Genomic DNA, 19,161 nt, shown 5'->3' on the forward strand with positions numbered 1-19,161 from the left:
CAAAGACAAGACGTGTATGAAACGACACCTGAAGTCCGTGCGCACTTTGTGCGCTCTGACTTGAGGTGTAGTTTTATACACGTGCGCATCACCTGATGTAGTTATCATGAAGAAACACAGATCAAAATTCATTAGAAAAAAAAAGTTCTGGAGATAGAGAAGACCTAAGATAAAAAAAATGAAACTCAGACACCGGATGGACACGTGAATCGCCAACTGACTAGACACCACCACTTCTCGTACGAACCCTTCTGGGCCGTGAAGATGTTGGAATTTTTTACGACGATGAGAACGACGCAGATACGGAGTTCAACAGACGCATAGGCGAAGAAGACGAAGACGACCAGTCGCGGCGACAAGATGGGCGCTTTATAGACGGCTGTTTTCCTCCAGCATGCAATGTCGTCTTTTGGTTCATATTGGTCTCGTCTCCGGCACCCACAGGTCATTTTTGCCATTTCGTTGCTTACTCCTTTAAACATGACCCTCCTTTCAGTTCCCGCCTTGCAGTTACCTTCGAGAGTAGTAAAAAGTTAGTTTGATAATATTTTCCCCAAATCGCTTAGCTTCTCCCGCCTACATAATCAATAACATTCTCCTGGCTCACCAGTCCGAATACTCATCCCACGTGGTCGTTGCGACTGACGCTTCGAAAAAAGACGAAATTGTTGGGGTCGCTATTTTCTCACCGACATTGAACGGATCTTTTTTATTCGTATTACCAGATTTCATTCCCATTTTTATACATAATTTTTTGCTCTACTCTTTTCTATTCTGAAACTTGATCCAGGGAATTCTTCCGTGATGTTACTCACGGACTCCTTGTCCGTGTGCAACGCTCTCTCCTGAAAAACTTTACATCCTATTCTCAAAACTTTTCATTCCTGCGTCCCCACTCACGTGCACAAAATTCGGCTCGTTTGGCTGCCCGGCCACTGTGGGTTAACCCTCAATGAAGCCGCTTACATAGTAGCTAAAACCGCTTTGGGTTTACCCGTCGTCGAGGTTCTTCACCGCTTTTTTTGCGTGTTTTTGGCACGTTATCTTCAATATCAGTTCAATGAAGATGAATCCGATCACGGTCTGAACAATTCTGCTGAACGTCCACACCTCAGGTACCACTGGTAGAGAAGTTTATGCAAAAAGTGCTTGTGCGAAGTATGACTGACTTTTTTTCGTTTTAATGTCCCTCCACCAAATCGGTATTTATATAGGGCAAATCTGATAACCTCCCATTGGGCCACTTTTGCCAATAATTTGAATGCGAAGAGCATTATTTCGTTACTGCCGCCCATTTTCTAACCATCTTATAAGGCTGCTGGAGCTTCCCCTGCTATGTCTTGGACTGCATTTGACTGTACCGGTGCTTTTGTCGTTTTGGGGGACTAGGCTGGACCGATGCCATAACGACGTGTGCAACGCCATTCAGTCCTTCATTTCAGAGACAGTTCGTCTGCAGTGTTAAAAACATTCCGATTAGGCTGATGTTTCCATTGTTTTCCTACTCTCCTCTCTGCTGTTTTCTTCGTGTTTTTTCTGTCTCTCTCATTACCCTAGACCAAATTTTTTCTTCTGCTCCATTATTTTGCCTCGCATGATTGATTGTAATGAAAATATATCTCTTCTTGGGCAATACCCCAAATTGGGTATGCGCAATTTTTTGGGCCACCACCACCTTTAAAGACGGTTCTCTGTAAATAGTGTATATATATCTGCTTTCTATCAACTACGACCTTTTCCTTGCCTCCCTTAACGTTTTTCATTGTATCTTTCTTTAAATGGACACCCCAAGCGTTATTCTGAATCTGTCGTGCCCTTCGGTACTTCTCATTCCACACGTGTGTTCTGATGTAACGGTTGTTACTGGAGCACTGGGCAATTTTTGTTTCGGCTGCATCGATGACGTGTCCTGTGATGAGGTCAGAAGCTTTATTGATACCCAACTGAAATATTGATGTGTACTTGATTTATGCCCTCTCCTTAAATTGATTCCACTCTGCACTGCTTCTCTTGACTTTTTTTGTTATTTACATAGAAGCGTTGGGGTCGTTATGCATGCGTTTGAAGAAGTTACGGTCACTTACGCATGGATCGGTGCCCACCACCCACTCGTCAATGGTAAAACTGCCGGAACCAATTCCAAGTCATCGTAGGAATATGTGTTGTAATACCATGATATGTTGGCTGTTTTTAGTTAACTGAACAAGCCCCAGGCGACGAAAGTATATTTTTAATTAAACGGCCACGACCATCAGTTATTTCAGAGCATCAACGCTTCTTCTGAGCATTTATGTCACCAACCAAAATTAATGGTTCAGGAAGCTCATCTACTAGAGATTCTAATTCCGAACAAAATGAGCAGTGGTCTCGTGGCATCTACAAAGAGTGTGCTGTGATTACCCGTACCGCACCCGCTTCCAGCCAAGTGAGTAAGCGAAGTCTGTGGCACGAAAAAGATTTTTGTGTTACAATGCCTACTCCACCTGAACACTTGACTGAACTAATTCTGCCTTTCCTGAAGACAGTGTATTGTATAAGAAAATGGATATGTTTAGATATTAGACGGGTATGCTGGAGGATGTTTGATTGGTTTTGGTGAAAGGTTTCAAACACATAATCTAGATTGTTCATGAGGCCCCCCAATCGCATTTAACTATGTGTTCTATTCTCATTACAGCTATGCTTTTGTACTCTGGTGTGCAGGGGTTAGTTTGGTTATTGGATGCGGACTACCTTAGGACCGGACAATATCCCTCCGCATCAGTGCGCATAGCATTTGTAATCTTAAAAAATTATACAGGCACTGGCAGAATTTGAGCCTGTGTCTGGCACACCATACAGAGGTAGTGCCAGTCGGCTAACCCATTGTACTACGAGCGTGAGTAAGTACGCGATAGTCAAACTGTTTAGTCTCTCACCTGGAACGGTGCGAATTACCTGAGGACCCCCAGTGTTCGTCCGCGTCCATCCGAGCGCACACCACCATCAAGCAATAATCAACCGAAATTCGAGTTGAGCGGTGGATTGCAGTTTTATTTAGGCAAAAATCAAATTGAAACTTGTGGCTTCGATAGAATGACGGTGGGGGCGCAATTCGGATGTCACTCGGCGAACAACTTGGATGTCATTTCGGGTCCCCGTACTCCGCCCCCTAAAATCATCCCTGGTGTGAAGATTCTGCCATTTTTTAAGTAACTGGATAAGGTTTCGGACTAGTCTCTGGGAAGAGTCTTTTTTCTATTGCTCGCAGTGCCACGTCGCTCCTGTGGTGTTATAGTGAAATCCACGACCTCGTCTGACCCAATGGGAATCAGGAAATTGTCGTCCCTTGGACGCCACCACGAGGACTATTTTTCGCTTCAACTGCTAGGCTAAAGACGTAAGATCCGGAACGGAAGTTGTGGCAACAGATACAGAGATCCCAGTTTCTATGTTCTTTACATCGTAAGAAGTAATGGGGCCGAATGAGCACGACCATACAAAGCCGCACGACTACCGACAGGGCTGCATATGGCCACAGCTTCTACGCGCTCCGTAGGCTTCGTGGCGACTGCGGGGGCTGCCGGAGGCAGCCGTTGAGGGGGGCTGATGCGGGACACAGTCCCCTTCTCAGTACTGCGTCGCGGCTAACTGAAGACGCCGCTCCGCCCCACGGCGATCTGCGTCCGCATAGCTTCCAGGAAGTAGCATCCCATATCGCTTCCGCGCTTCTGTGAAAGAGATAGCGCGAAAAACTTTCATGTTCATGATTTCTTTCCACCTTTGAATTTTTCGCACGAACTAGCGTAGGCTGGATGAGGTCCATCACAACTGCAGCACATCACATGCGTGCTCTGACAGTTTTCTGTTGGACGATCATGGTCTGAACAATTTGCAGAAGTCAATTTTTAGGGACACGACTTGGAACCATACCGAACCGTTGATGACATTTAAAGCAACGCCGCGTGTTTGGTATGTAGGGCTTTATACGCAGGGTAGTAAACGTGCTTTTATGGACTCACAAAATGCGTGGCGGGCAAACGCCAGAATGAGATGCTCAGTAATAATTTTGTTGTTATCGCGGCTGGTGGTTATACGCTTTACAACCGTTGTTACCTGCTGGCGCAGATCTTAAAGGAGATCTGATTCAGTTACATACAACAGTTCGGTCTCTGCTGTAACGCCCTGGCAGCTGTTGAGGGTACTTTGAGGAGTTATGGTGATTATGATTGTCCCCTATTCTTGGTAGTTTAAAAGGGTTTTCAAATTGTTGTATTTTGAGGAGTAATGGTGATTATGATTGTCACCTAGTCTTGATAATTTGAAAAGGTTTTAAGAATGTTGGTTAATATGCACTTCAATCATTACGTCCTCTGATGTTAACACCCCTCGCGTCTTAGTTTTTTTCAAGTAATTTTGATTTTACGGACACAGATTTACTAGTGACAGGCGGGTCTTGATCAGATGATTGAAAACCAATAGGCGGAAATAGTTGTGTGAGCTTTAGAAAACAATGTTAGATGGCGGTTTGAATATAGCTTATAAGGCTAGTAGGTTTGGGCGAGTTGGTAATTCATACTGTACTTCAATTGCGCAGAAAAGGAACGAAGACGAGAAAAACGACGCGAGACCGAGCGCACTTTCAAATATTTATTAGAGAAATCACAATAATATGCTGCCCACTGCCTCTCTCATACACAGTAATTAAAAAAAAAAACACAAGGAACAAACACCTCCTCCCGTCAGTGCATTACCACACTCTTAGGACACGTGCCACTGAGATTGCAGTGTCTCAATAAACCGTGGTCTTCCTAGCGAAGTGAAACACCTTTTCTCTATGTGCGAGGGAGGAGTGCTTACACAGCAGTCCCCAGCAACTACTATTTCATCGGCCTCAATAATCTCGCAGTTCATTTGGATCATTCGCGGGTCATTTTTAATAAGTGCTAAATTATAGCGACGAACAGGACCACGCCAGTAACACGTCCGAACACGATACGAATTTACTTCGCTTCGAGGATAGGCATTCTGGCAGCAAAGCGGATCGCGTATCCTACAAGAATCGCCATGTAAATTATGCACAATTTTAAATACGAATGCATTTATTAGCCGGGGTTGTCTTGCTCCGTTGGCCGGCGTGCGCCTGCATTCCTCCAGCGCGAGCGCACGTGAGCGCGCGCCTCGTAGTTCTGCCTTCGTCGTCGTCGTCGTCGTAAATGCGAATGCTTTTCTTAGTCGGGGGTTGTCGTGCTCCATCGGCGTGCGCCCGCAGGTGTTATCTCTCCGCGCTCCTTCTCGCCAGTAGCAACAGCTGTGGCGCGCCTAGCAACAGGAGCAGGTGGTAGCTCGGGGGGGAGTAGCGGAGGGCAAGGGGAGAGGACACGCCCGAGGGAACTTGATATCGCACGCCGTTGCTACGTCTCCCGTTCGAGACACGCCTCCGTACAAGGACTTGTACACCCTTGCCTACACCGGAGACGGAGTTTTTGTGGTGACCGTGTACCTCGAGCCCAACCTCGCCGAGAAGACGTTGCCGCGCAGCTGTACGCGGCTATGGAAAGTGTGCGCTTGCGCTCCAAATCTTCTGACCCCATAATTTTGGTTGGCGACTTCAACGTTGACGTGCACAAGAAGAGTGGCGAGTGGCTGGTCGACTACATGCAGACCAGGCACTGTATGCATTGTCTCTCTGCCGGCTTCGACACGTGCACCACTACCATTCACGGGAGTTGCATTGATCTGGTCTTTACGTGAAACTGTGACGCGCGTATGCTTCTCAAAGACCCCTTGACCGTGCACTTTAGCGATAAGAAGGCAGTGATTGTGGCCATCAGGTACAACGATAACACAAACAGATGCTGATGAATAAATGATTACGTTCACACTCTCGTCATTAATTACGCCATTACTCGCAACACACTCATCGGTGCACCCAATGCATTCGCATTTCTGCACGATTCCCTTCGGGGAGGTGCGGGGGAATTTTTTTCTCTATTCTTTTTATGAGAGTGGACACACTCAGCATAAATTTGGGGAAATTAATGTAACATAAGACAATTTTTTGCGAACATCGAATCCCAGCTGTATACCAGAGGCGACAGTGAGGACGCCGTTTCTTCGGCGTTGAAGCACGCACTCAATGCAATGCTCCTCCGAGCTCCCGCTAGTTTTCGTGGCGGAAAACAAACTCTTTGTTATATTTGCACCGCGCACTGGCGTATTTTATACTTTGTGTTGTTACTGTTGCCGATCCTCTGCTGCTTTGTTGCTATTGTTTGCGATTGATTGAAAATGAGGTTTAATGCGTTGTCTTTACACAGACAATTATTTTGACCGCCTGGGGATTTTTAACGTGTGCGGAAATCTCCTACACATAGGTGTTTCGCTTTTAGCGTCCATCCTAAATGTGACCGCCGCGGCCGGATATCGAACCCACATCCTTCGGCTCAACAGCAAAACTCCATAGCCACTGTGCCATCCCGGCTGAATGGCATTGTTTGTGACTGTTGCCGAGTAACGTCAGAGGTTTTGTTGTTAACGCAAGAGTTAGAACAACTGCAGAATAGGTCTAACGCTCTCGAGTGCCAGTTGGGACAAATTCGCTAAAATTGTAAAAAAAATATCAGGCAGTTTAGTGTCATGAAGCACTTCTGCACGCTGAAGTTAAATAATTTCAGTTTCAGTTGTCGGACAAAAATAGGACATTCGCTGAAATTAAGCAGATAAACACTGAGACTAAAAAAGACTGCTTTTTCTGAAACAGAAAACTCAGGTTACAAATGTCCAAACCCTTGAAGATGCTAACCCGTCACAGACTGCCACGTTGGACGTAATAATGGGCGATTCTAATGAATGAGCTCGGCGATGTAATCTCTCAATATTTGCTGTATGCAAACAACCCAAATAAAAAAGGTAACAGGCGGAAAGTTTCTCGGACCATCGATATATTATCAAAAATGCCCTCCCAAATGGTTCTTCACAAGCTAATCCCCCATACCATGACCCCCAATTCCTTGCCGCGCTAGGCACCTTTTCCCTTGAGAGCGGTCTGGCTCGAGTAGTGTCAGCCGGGGCCTACAACCCATTTGGTCCCTCTAACTGGACAATTAGATCCTCAATGGACAATTAGATCATCTACGGCCCTTGAAGATTCAAGAAGTGCTAATCCTCCCTTTCCGCTATTCCCATTTCCCCCCTCTGGCCAACCGGCAGTCCCTGCCCAATAAAGGACTTTACTACTACTACTATAGTTGATGTATCAAGAACAAACCTTAAACTAAATGTTCCGCCTAATTATATGAAGTGGTCTAATAGGCTTAAGGTTTTTCCCGGACAATAAAAAGCTGAATTTTGTAAAATTTTTACTATAAAGTTAGGAAGTGAATCACTCTTATGCCAAGTGCTTCAAAAATTCACATTTCACTATTTTCTAGGAGTGTTATCAAAACACCCGCATAGTCCATGAAAATATATTAAAGGCTGGGTATCCCACAGAATTTCTTTTCACTTTGTTACGGCAAGCCTACAACAGCAGGCGCAACAAACCTAGTCGAATGGAGTTTTAGCAGTGCCAGCCACGCCAAGTATATCCATCACTACAAATCATTAACTTTCCAATGCAACCTACTAGACAGGTTTTTATACCAGTATGGACAGTGTTCATGTTAAGAAAAATGTGTTTCTTGATATAATTGATACATTTTATGTAATCTAGTTGCCCTCACCGAAACGTGCCTTTTACTGCCTTAGGCGACTGTCAAGCAGTCTTCATTTTCCAGCTCAACATTTTTTGCAGCGATTTATCTGGCAAACATTTTTGAACAGATAAACGTTAATGACAGCAAACGTGTGCTCCTCAAAGACTCCTGAAATTAAGAAACCGCCACAAAGCATTGAGTGAAGAGAAGTGCACTCATGAAGGCTTGCAGATCAGAGAACTGACGCGGTATTCACTCTCCAGGCATTTTATCTACAGTGATTTGGTTGCTGAAAAGAGCTAGGTTAATCGAGAATGTTTAGATAAACCATGAAGATGTCAGAAAACGACCACATTGCTACGCATTTTTTTAATAATAGCAACATTGCAGCGCTGAATAAGAAAAAAAGAATAGTATATATAAAACCCTTTGAACGGACACAAAATGTACTGATCCAAAGTTTGGTAATGCAACAATGGGTGAAAATCACACAGAAGCTTGCAGCAGTTGCATACATTCATGTCTAGATGAAGCGCATTACAAAAAAAAGGCTAATTCTAAGGCAATCATTGGAAGATACTGAAAGATCATCTCAGTGTTACAGTGGTGTAAGACCGCTCAGCAACATATACGTGGGTATTTGGCAACTTATTGGGGGGTTGATGTTGGGGCCCAGTTACTGTAAGGTGAGGAATAAACAATCGGCATACCCCGAACAAGCGTCATATGTGAGTTCTTAGGCTTCACCAAGTGAAAAACACAGCACGAAATTCGGCAAAATTATCCTGTAAGGAAATTGGGCTTTGGCCGTTTGTACAAGAGAAGTGCCTGTAGCGCTTTTGAAATTTTCATTTTACAGCAGACATTACTGTGGGAAAACAGATCATCCTGTATTTCGAAACAAGATTCCCGTTCAATGAAAGACATTGTGGTTGTAGAACAGAAAGTTTGTTTCGCGACAGAAATTTTCTTTGTGTTTCTGGACTTGGCGGTACTGTGCCATTAGAAAAGTAGTCCAGTTGTGTATATTTTGCGAATTGTTACCACTGTGAAAGCAGTGTTTGTAATGAACTTGATGAAAATCTGTCCAGAACATCGTGTGGGTGGAAGGTTTCTTTGTAAGATGGAAGGAGTGCAGTTTTTTGCCGCTGGCGTGTGACCCCTTAGTGATAATCAGCGTAATTTCAGGAAACGCTTCTCTATTTAATATCTTCCCATCGCCAGGCTTGTGTTCTTTACTACTGTCACTTATTTTCCGGCAATAAATTCGTTAAAGCTTGCAGAGAGAACAGCAACGCATAACGCAGAAGCGGTGTTAGTGAACACGTGCCTCAAATTTGTTCCATGGCCGCTCAACCAATAGTGGTGGCCAACAGCCGAATGCGCCTCTTCCTGCTTGACGGCATGAGCTTTGTTTTTTAACGCAGCGTCGCCACTGGCACTGATCATCGGTGAGAGATCCTCGGCGGCTGCGGCTGCAGAACTGCTTTGATGCGTTCTGAGCTGCCCGCGTTAACAACCGGCAATAGTTGATGGCATCGCAATTTTTTATGTTGTGGTGAGTCGTGACCATCGTAGAAAACTCGGCATTTCCAAGTGGACGGGGGTAGGTTTTTAGTGTTTTCAGACACAACGGGATATTTATTTTCAATTTGTGGCCTCGCAGGAGGCGGCGCACAGGGCGGTATATTTTTTTTCGTTTTTCCCATGACTATGCATGTGATGCTTGGCGCGTTAGGGTTCTATTCTTATACGACTTGTGTTGAACTGTCATTTTACGGATGTTTCACTATCACAGCGTGATCATCAAAACCAAATAGACAAGATTTTAACCTCTTTATTATTTTACGAATGCAAAAATCCCCAAATTGTTAGATGCTGTCGCGTATCGCCAGTTGTCACTGGGCGTCAACATTTGACCCCAACGTGTGACATCTGCCCCCTTCTTCCTTTATTGCGTAAAAAATCGCCATCAAGGGGCGGCGCAACCCACAACTGCTTCACATGACCTTCTGCGTACTACGACACCGGCCTTGGACCTCCCAGCAGCAACGCTTTAAAATCAGTATCATCGCTTTTGCTATCTCATCACCTTCACCCTGATACCCACCACGAAATCCTTGGAACATTTCTCACCTCACCGGGCCCACGTGAAATTTCCAGCTGTGAGCGTGTTCGTTGACCCTAACGTTCCAAACAACACGGCTCAGCGGCAATATAGAACGCCTTCGGCGCACGACCTGCCTATCTACCTGCGCTGAGTCTGGAAGGCAACATGGAAGAATTGCCCGACACACCAACGACATACGACGCGGACAGCAGCCATAGGCAGCCAACCTATCACCGCTTGAGTGATATCTTACGATTGCGTCACAACAAGCGCATCACTCGTTCCGCAACACACGTGCCAGCTTTTGGCTCTGCTGCAAGCAGAGAAATACAACGCCAACTCTCCATCGACGACTAGAAGGTGATCATCCGTTCAAGATCCCGCTTATATATCGAAGCCAGGCGCGCGCGACATTTGCACACAGCCTGCCACGAGCCACCAGCATCCCTCCTACGTTCTATGGGCATGTGAATAGGCTCCCGCTGCCGAAGCAGCACCTTATCAAGACAAGCACACAAAGCGAATTACGCGGCCGATGCTCTGCACAAAATCACCACTATTCATTCTTGCGACACGACAAATAATGTCACCGCGCACATCAAGAGCTACCAGGGAGTCTAACGCGGAGTCATCCAAGGCATCGACCCTTCAACACCTCTTGAGCTCGCCATAATTACATTCACCGGACCACCCATCACTGAAGTTCGGATGCCGGGCCCCTTGGACACAGGAGAACTCACGTTTGACGGCCCTGACATGCAATTTACGTGAAAAAACATGGCAGCCTTGCATATTGTCGTACCTACCAGGATGCCTCAATGCTGTGCGGAGTAGATTGGCCTCACACACCCACACGATGTCTGTCCGAACACTCAAACAAACTGGGCTATCGGTACGATACCCTTCACCCAGCTTCTTAGCACCACTGCAACGCCAGTGCCAGCTGTGCGGACTCCCCCACCTAACGGCAAGTCGAGAATGTCGCCGCAAGCTCAACCCTCCCGCCTTTCCCCCGCACCTTTCTCGAACGGCGACCCCACGAAACCCAGCAACCAGCCCTCTCCAAACACTGGACATCGTCTCGTATACCTTCAACGCCCTCCCACGTGAGCTGGTATGCTGTAGCCGGTAAAAGCTTCCTCGACGACCCTTCCCCCTTTCCTACCCCTAACACCACGTAGTAACTGCTGAATCTTCACCCTACGTACTCTTACAGAAGAAAATGCACAACTAAACGCGCAACTAGCTGAAAACTATAACAAGTCGCTACCATTTAGCAACAGCTCTCGGAGCTTCCGGCACTTCTTCAACAATCACTTACCCCTTTTGAATCACCTAGCCACAAGAAGATCCACCAATATTCGACAACTACGCACTGTAACCCATTTTCTCTGGCCTGAATGACCTGAAGCGGGTTTTCCAAACCAAATTCATCGTCCTAGAGGCAGAAGCCAGCTCGCTATCGGCCCCAATCAGGGTTTTAGAAGACCGCAACGGTGAAAAAGTAAAGAGTAAAACGCACACCCTGCGCAACTCAACACCTACTTCCCTACACCCCCTTACCTTCAAGCAATCGAGGAGAATTTGGACTGTTTATAATGCCTAAATGTACCACCTTCTCGTCCTTTCACATTTTACATTGGAACTCTCGCTGCTTTTTGCGCAAAAAATCATCCCTCCACAATAATATCACCCCTAATCCCACAGCAGTGCTGGCCCTACAAGAAGCAGCATTCAACAACCCCTCTCTCCGAGACTGCACCACATTTCAAAATCTTGACTCGCCGCGAAGCGCCACATCCGTGCACAATACCTACACACTGCAACATCTTCCGCTGAGCACTGCAATTGACTGCATACTAGAAAGCTCTTACTTGCCAGCAAGAAGGGGCCACGTGTTTTTATTCTCAACATCTACTTCCGTACCTCGGGCAGCCTGAAGGGACTTCCTCTACTCGCCCGGAATGTATTTAGTTCGCTAAGCGCAACCTATTAGTAGTCCTCAGCACCTTTATTGCACTGCACACTGCATCGGCTGCGGTGCAACTATACTCTGGGATGCAGCACTTTTATCACGGATTTGTTTTTCGCAACGTCCTCTTTATCGGGACCCGCCTCGGCGACAGCGTCGACGGAGATACCACCCAATACCTAATACTCGTTTTAAACGACCCCCAATAAATGAAAATGCCTCCCCCATTATTTCGGCAGTGACCACAGCAATGTTCACGTCACCATTTCCGGCATAACAAATACCGAACTAGACGCCGCCCACCGCACCGATTGGAAGGCTTTCCGAAATACTCAAGAAGCTACTCCACCCGCCAATTCGGACCTCGAAGAATAGATGACCAACAGTGAATGCGCTATTTGAAACACCAAAGTGAAACACCAAAGTAATCCCGCTTAGATCGGGTACTCCACTGTATATCGGCACCTACATCACTTTTGGACCACCTGTTAACATGCTAGGAGCGTAACAAATCAAACTGGCGCCTAAAGTAACTCATTGCGCACCTCACTAAGCAAGCAGAAGACTACGCCAAACTACACAGTCGGCAGAATTGGAACCAATTCTGCATTCAGTTACACAGAACATTTAGTACGCACAAAATCTGGCACATATTTCGGTCCCTAATGGGTACCCGAGAAAAAAAGGCTATCACTGAGTATCACATTCGGCAATCGCACATTCCTTCCCAGGAGATGAACAATGCCTGAACACCTTACGAATAAAGTACTATCTTTCTCCCCATCATTTTATGCCTTCTTATTCAAACTATACTGTTCACACTAACGCAACGCTAGAAGCGCCATTTACCTACGAAGAACTCGAGGCAGCGACCCGTGACCTTACGCACAACACAGCACCAGGTCATAACAAAACATCGAATCGCCTAATGCGCAACATTTCTCCTGCCAGCATCGACGCGCTCCTCAATCTTATCAATCATAATTGGAAACAAGGGACGCTTCCGCACGCTGGAAACGTGCTGACACCTCACTGATCCACAAACCTGGCAAAGCAATCGAGATGCCCAGCCTGCGTCCTATATCTCTTACTTCATACCTCAAAAAGCTGCTTGAACACGTGGTTCACAATCGCCTTATGACGGACATGGAAGATCACCCTTTCCCACCGATTATGTACGGCTTTTAACCTCAACTGTCTACCCAAGACGTCCTTCTCCAGCTCAAGCAAGACCTGCTCACTTACCTTCTGAAGCATCACAAGCACTCTATCCTCGCTCTCGACATCAAGAGGGCGTGTGATAGCGGTTCTCACGACGCCCTAATAAACAGCCTGGTCACTCTCCAGGTTGAAATTCAAATTCACTGCTATGCGAGAGCTTTCCTTCAAAACCACTCCCATACAGGGAGATCGTTCACCTATGCACACCTTCCTTCCCAGCACTCTCCCGAGGAGCACCAGAAGGTTGCGTCATTTATCCTTAGCTTTTTCACATAGCTCTCAAAGATAGGCTAAAATACTGGACACAGTCCCATTCATCCACCATGCCCTATATGCCAACGACCTTACGATATAGGCCAACTCGTGTTTCATTGGCGAACTAGAACCACTTCAACGAGCCATCGATATCACTGGTAGGTATCTCTCTAAATGTTGTCTGACCCTCTACCGGAAAAATTAGCACTGCTAATCCTTTAGTACAGCCCTAGGGGACTACAAACGGGGCCATCGCCGGACCCGGCTCTTACTATACAGGCTCGCCCCATTCCTGTAGCAACCTATGTCAGGGTTCTCGGACTCTTAAATCCAACCAGACGGCTCTAACTCGCACAGCATCCCGGCACTTCAACAGACAGGTAGTCTATAGCCAAACTAGTTAAGCACCTCATACCCTAACGTTGTTGTCTCAGAGAAGCTGGAACTGCCCCTCTGGTACAAGCTTTCCTAATTATTCGCCATACATAGGGAGCTTCTTACCTGTCCCTTAAACCAACAGTGCACCAGAAACTGGATATTTTTATGGGATAAGCGCACAAACCAGCACCACTCATCTTCCCCACTAACGCGTCTACTGACTTGTTTTCACGCGTGCGTTTACATAATAATTAAACAGAGCTGTGCGAAGCTCAACAAACTTTGCAATTTTATTACCTTAAATTTACGCCCACTGGTGTTAGTGCCTTAGCTCGCCTGGGCTATCCGACCCCGTCTTAGCTCACGAAATGACAGGCCCTCCAACCTACTGGGCGCTCGCATAGAAGTCGCCTCGCTACCCTGGAACATGCAGTCAGGCATCCACGATGGTCGTCATACCGACCGCACCAACTACATCCACACCCCCTCCTGCCATCTTCGCGACATGCTTTACATGAACACATGCCACTATACCGGGCGATGAACTTATTCTATTGCCACTGTCAACAGCCAAAAACGTATTATCGGCACTGCCTCCGCGCGTGCATCAACTCAAACTGAAGCTTAAGAAATACCTATTGAGCAATCTCTTACGACCAGGTGTCGTGCCTACGTCACCGTAATCACGGACTCGCTGAGAGCCTGTTGGCATCTTCAAACAGATGTCACTCGCGCTACCTCACTGAGGAGAGCAACATTTTAGGGATTCCTGGCCATTGTGGTTTGGAAGGCAATGAACCGGCGGAACACGCGGCCTGAGAAGTAATACACCGGGTTATTGCCCCCCACCCTTTTCTCCCACCCTAGATGGCCACCATCTACTCACCTACAACGACATTCTCACATATCATAACCTCTCTTGCGGCACTTACGCCATCTCACCCTTCTCTAAGAAAGGCTGCCCATTTCCCGTTCCCCCAACTTCTTACCCGGACCTTTCCTTTCAATACACTCTGGCATTTGTTCTTTCCCCCCTCTCACTAGCCACAGTGCAAGTTTCTCCCCGAAAGAGATATTCTTTATCCCATCGTACGAGAATGCTCCCACACACCCTACCTATAGCCGAATGCCCACATCTCTATTTCACAGGGGGGGGGGGGTGCAGCTGGCCAGCTTTGTATCCGGCTCCCAGCTTAACCCGATGAGACGGATCCGGACGGCCAGCCAGAGCCAGGGACTACTGGACTAAGGTGTCCTTCCCCTGGTCTGCCTCCACACACGATGTCTGATTGGAATCAACTAAAAGTGTATTGTTGATCATAGGGCCATCTCTACTACCGTCAAAACTGGGGAAGGGTGAAGAATGCACTGCATTAGTTTATTCAATATTGTAACTCCCTCTCTTGCCCCACAGCCCGCGGAGAGGAAACAGGGGATGAACCGGAGATGCCCTCGGAGAGGAAAGTGCCTGGGGTAGAGGTATACAGCTTTGCTGTAAAAATCTCTCTTAATTGAAGTACAGAGCTAGCGCGCAGCATTGGAAAGCTAGTGCCCCGGTGTGTTCTTTTACTGCGCGTTTATCCCACAGAGATGAAACGCTCAGGCGGGTGGTTTTGGAAAACGAGTGTCCCGGTGAGGTCTTTTGGAACGCCTTGCATTTTAACTCCACGCATTGAAAAACGGGTGCTCCGGTGCTTTAGTATTGTGACTACATGCACGACGACGACTTGAGACGCCGACAACCCGTGTCGCGTAGGAGCTTTGCCCTTAAATTTCGGGTAACGGCACCTAAGATCCTCTTTTTGTAATATATCTCCCTAACGATCCAAAATTAGGTCCGGAAAAGTTCCGTTATGCTGAAAAATATACAGTAAAAATTCGGCAACATTCACAACACTCCGTGAGGTTGCTAAAAAAGTTTCGTATTGGGCATTGTCTTTAAACCGGGCGCACATATGAGTAAGTAGTCAAGTCTCAAATGAAGGTTTCCATGTTCTACAGTTCAAAATTCTTTCCCCTGATGGATCACCCTTTCGGTGTTACAAGAAAATCTTGTGAGAAAGAAGAACATGAAACGAGGAAGAGGGAAAAAAAGATTAGAAGGAGGACGAAAAATTTATTCATCGTAACAGCTCATCAGAGAGTTTTCTTACACCACAAGTCGGCTTTGCATGCAGAAACCTCAGCCCTTTATATAGAAACACCTGACACATTCCTGGGCTGATATATGGGTTCTTGCTGTTGCTACATTACACAAACCGGTATATCTAGAATACTTAAACACAGCGTCACAAAAAATGCCGGAATTTGTTTGCATTCAGTGCTGTATATTAGGAGATTTATGACATTGATCACAAATGTGCGCATTAGTTTTTATAGCCGTCCAATTAGCCCACGTGGCTAGTTAAGCCTGCCTTCATGAAGGAAGCACAAATTGAAACTCTCCGCCAGTATATGTTGCCTTTCAACTGCATCTTCCTATTTTGCCTGTTAGCGCCTCTATCTTGGAGAAACGTGTTTCTTAAACTAGTATTTTTGTCTAGTCAGCCTCATGATGCTGGTTAGGGAACTTTATAATATTACCGTGACCGTTGCCGTTGTCACAGTGATGTGCTCCAATATGAAATTCGTGTTTCGCATGCACAGATGGAAGTCGACAAAAAAATTGAAGCAGTCGCGAGTGTTTCTACAGATAAGAAACGTGTTTATAAACGTTCAGCGACGCCTCAATCTCTTCCTCCGGGGCCAAATCCTCTCACGTACACCACTGAGTTTTCCAAAGACACTGCACACATACCTACAATTAGATGTTTTTTATCTACTTGGAGCCGCTTCGCGCCTTTTAACAACTTCTGTTTTCTGGAGGACAAGCCCATTTCTTACGGGTTATAACCAAAAGCAGCTGAATGCTCACCTCTCCGGATCTCCTTTGAAGTCTGCCTAATCTCAAATTTCATAAGTCAGGATGTATGCATAAGAAGCACATCAATATTCTATTTGTGGGGTTTGGTAACTGTGCATGCCAGCGAATGAAATATGCCATAAGTTTTGTACTTGACCGAATCAACCTAGAAAACTTGTAAATATTCTAATACATCGTGAATATTCTAATGACAAATATTTTATTGTCTATTGTGCTTTATATCTTAATCTAGCTACGGAATACCAACTAGAACCGTGGATGCCTCCCGTAATCACTTCAAACAAAGCACAGTATCTGGATTTAGTCAGTGCCGTGTGGAAACGTGTTCGTTTGTAAATACAAGTGTCGCACCCTATTTATTGGCTTCCAAACGATATTGGCCAGCACAAAGGCAGCTTCCGCCTCCAGGCATGTGAACCTACGTCGGTTGAGTTTTAAATGCGGACAGTTTAAATTGTGCCTAATATAAGTAATAAGTGCGGGCAATACTACAGTTTGTTGTTAACGAAAATTCGAAAAATAAATTCGCATTGAAAGAGTGAATATAGCCTCTTTAAAAAAACACTATCAGGCCACTGAACGGCCGCAAAGCGGCGGCATTATCGCACCTGCCTTGAAAGCGAATGCACATTCCTGAATATTTCATCAGATGCCATTTTTTTTAATTTTTAAGTCGTCTTTCTGATCAATGGCCAAGGAAACCTCGTTATGTGCTGCAGATATCCGGATGATTTGAGCAATTGACATTCAAGATGTCCAGAAGACGCACTGTTGTGGTAAAAATTACGTATATTCCATGTTGCTACAAATACAAAAGTCCATCCAAATAACGTGATAAATTACATAGAATACACGTGTTATGGCGCTTTGATAGGCTGTTTATGGGATGTTGTTTTACTGGTACAACTTATGAGTATTGATGTGGTATGCATGCAAGACGCATAGGTATGTCTATTCTATATCGTTTTTCTGTCTCTGGGAAAAACATTCCTTTTTTTTTAATTTCATGCCTCGTTTACGTTAGTACGATATTGCGGAGATGATCCTGTGTGTAATAAATTTACATTTTTATACATTATTTGGGAGCTTGGGCAAACACTTTGTGAGGTTGGCTATGTGTCGTGGGCACGTATGCTTCAAATACATGTTCTTTAGCTATTCAGCACTGTTTCATGTTTGTGGGCGCCTGGTTTTTCAGTATTGTGTGTCCCATATTTTAGGTACTGCATAGTGCATGAAGTTTTGATGATAAGGGCCAAGCTGATCAGCGACTCTTGCAAAGGCACACAAAAGACACCTCCAAACAAAAAAATTTCATCGGAAACAAGTGGCGGTAACTGCAAAGCCGTTCTCATCAGCACACAGAACTTGTCATTAGGGAAACCGCGCTAGTGTTATCGAATTGGACCACACAGCACAGCTCTACAGGCATTCTGCATATATATTATCAGAGAAACAATTCAAAAATAAAGTAATTAGAATGACAGTCTGGCAAAGCGCGGTGTAAATAAGTGCAGCTCTGCAGAAAGAAATCTTTTAAAGTACACGTCAAAACAAAAAAGAGTTCCGGTAAAACAGTTTACAGTCAAACCCGTTTATAGCGAATTGCATAATGCACCGCGATTAGTTCAATATATGTAATAGTTCTATATAGCCGAACCCGCCTATAACGAACTTATCGTTACTAGTTCGTAATCCGCAGGAACCACCCTCCCCCTCCCGAACTCCACCATATCCGCATAAAGACACGACACAGTTAAGGAGCCGTTACCATACCCAAAAAAATCCGTTTATTGCAAGTAATAAAGCTACTTTACGCCTTAACTGCCAACTTTGCAAAAAAAATAGCGGTGACTATGGTTTTCACTTTCTTTTTGGCGGCTTCAACTAGCATATCATTCTCTACACGAAACAATATTTGCACCGGTTTGAGTCCGCGTCCTCCAAAATCTAATAAGCATTGGCGGAGCACATTGACTGCCAAAAGCGCTTCAATATAAGCGTCGGACGGCTTTCACTGGCGACATCATCGGGAATGTGGGGGAGCTCTTCCCACAGTTCACCGATGTTGCTGTTTTGGTCCGGACTCGCTGACTGCGCGGTGTCCGTCGAGAGTCCCGCGCGCCGGAAACAGTTACCGAAAGTGTCGGGCGTCATTGCGCCCCGTGCGAGGCGCAATGTCTAAGTCGCAACTCTTGCTCCGTGGTCACGGCCAATCCACATCTTAACCGCCGCTCCAAGACCATGCATTTTGGCTGCCATTCTAGGCGCGCAGAATTCGATATATCGCATGTTAACTTCGTTATAAGGAATATGTTTCCCATGTATTTCCGTAACTGAATTATTTTTGTTCGATATATTGCGGAGTTCGCCCTATCCGGGTTTGTTATAGCCGGGTTTGACTGTATATTGACTGTAAAAATATTTATCATGCTTTCACAACACAACCCCTTTAGTTTTGATGCATATCTGCCCTGACTCAAAATGTTATAATTGTATAAATAAAATAATAGTACAAATTTGCACGATTATAAATAAGGCTTACGTGGCAGGAAGGTTTGCAGAAGATATGAAAGAATGAAACGTGCATATTCAGGGTACAAAGTTAAGATAGTTAGGCAACATG

This window comes from Haemaphysalis longicornis, unplaced genomic scaffold (assembly GCF_048455015.1).
Source record: "Haemaphysalis longicornis isolate Haplotype H1 unplaced genomic scaffold, Haemaphysalis longicornis Haplotype H1 scaffold_11, whole genome shotgun sequence".
Taxonomy (NCBI): domain Eukaryota; kingdom Metazoa; phylum Arthropoda; class Arachnida; order Ixodida; family Ixodidae; genus Haemaphysalis; species Haemaphysalis longicornis.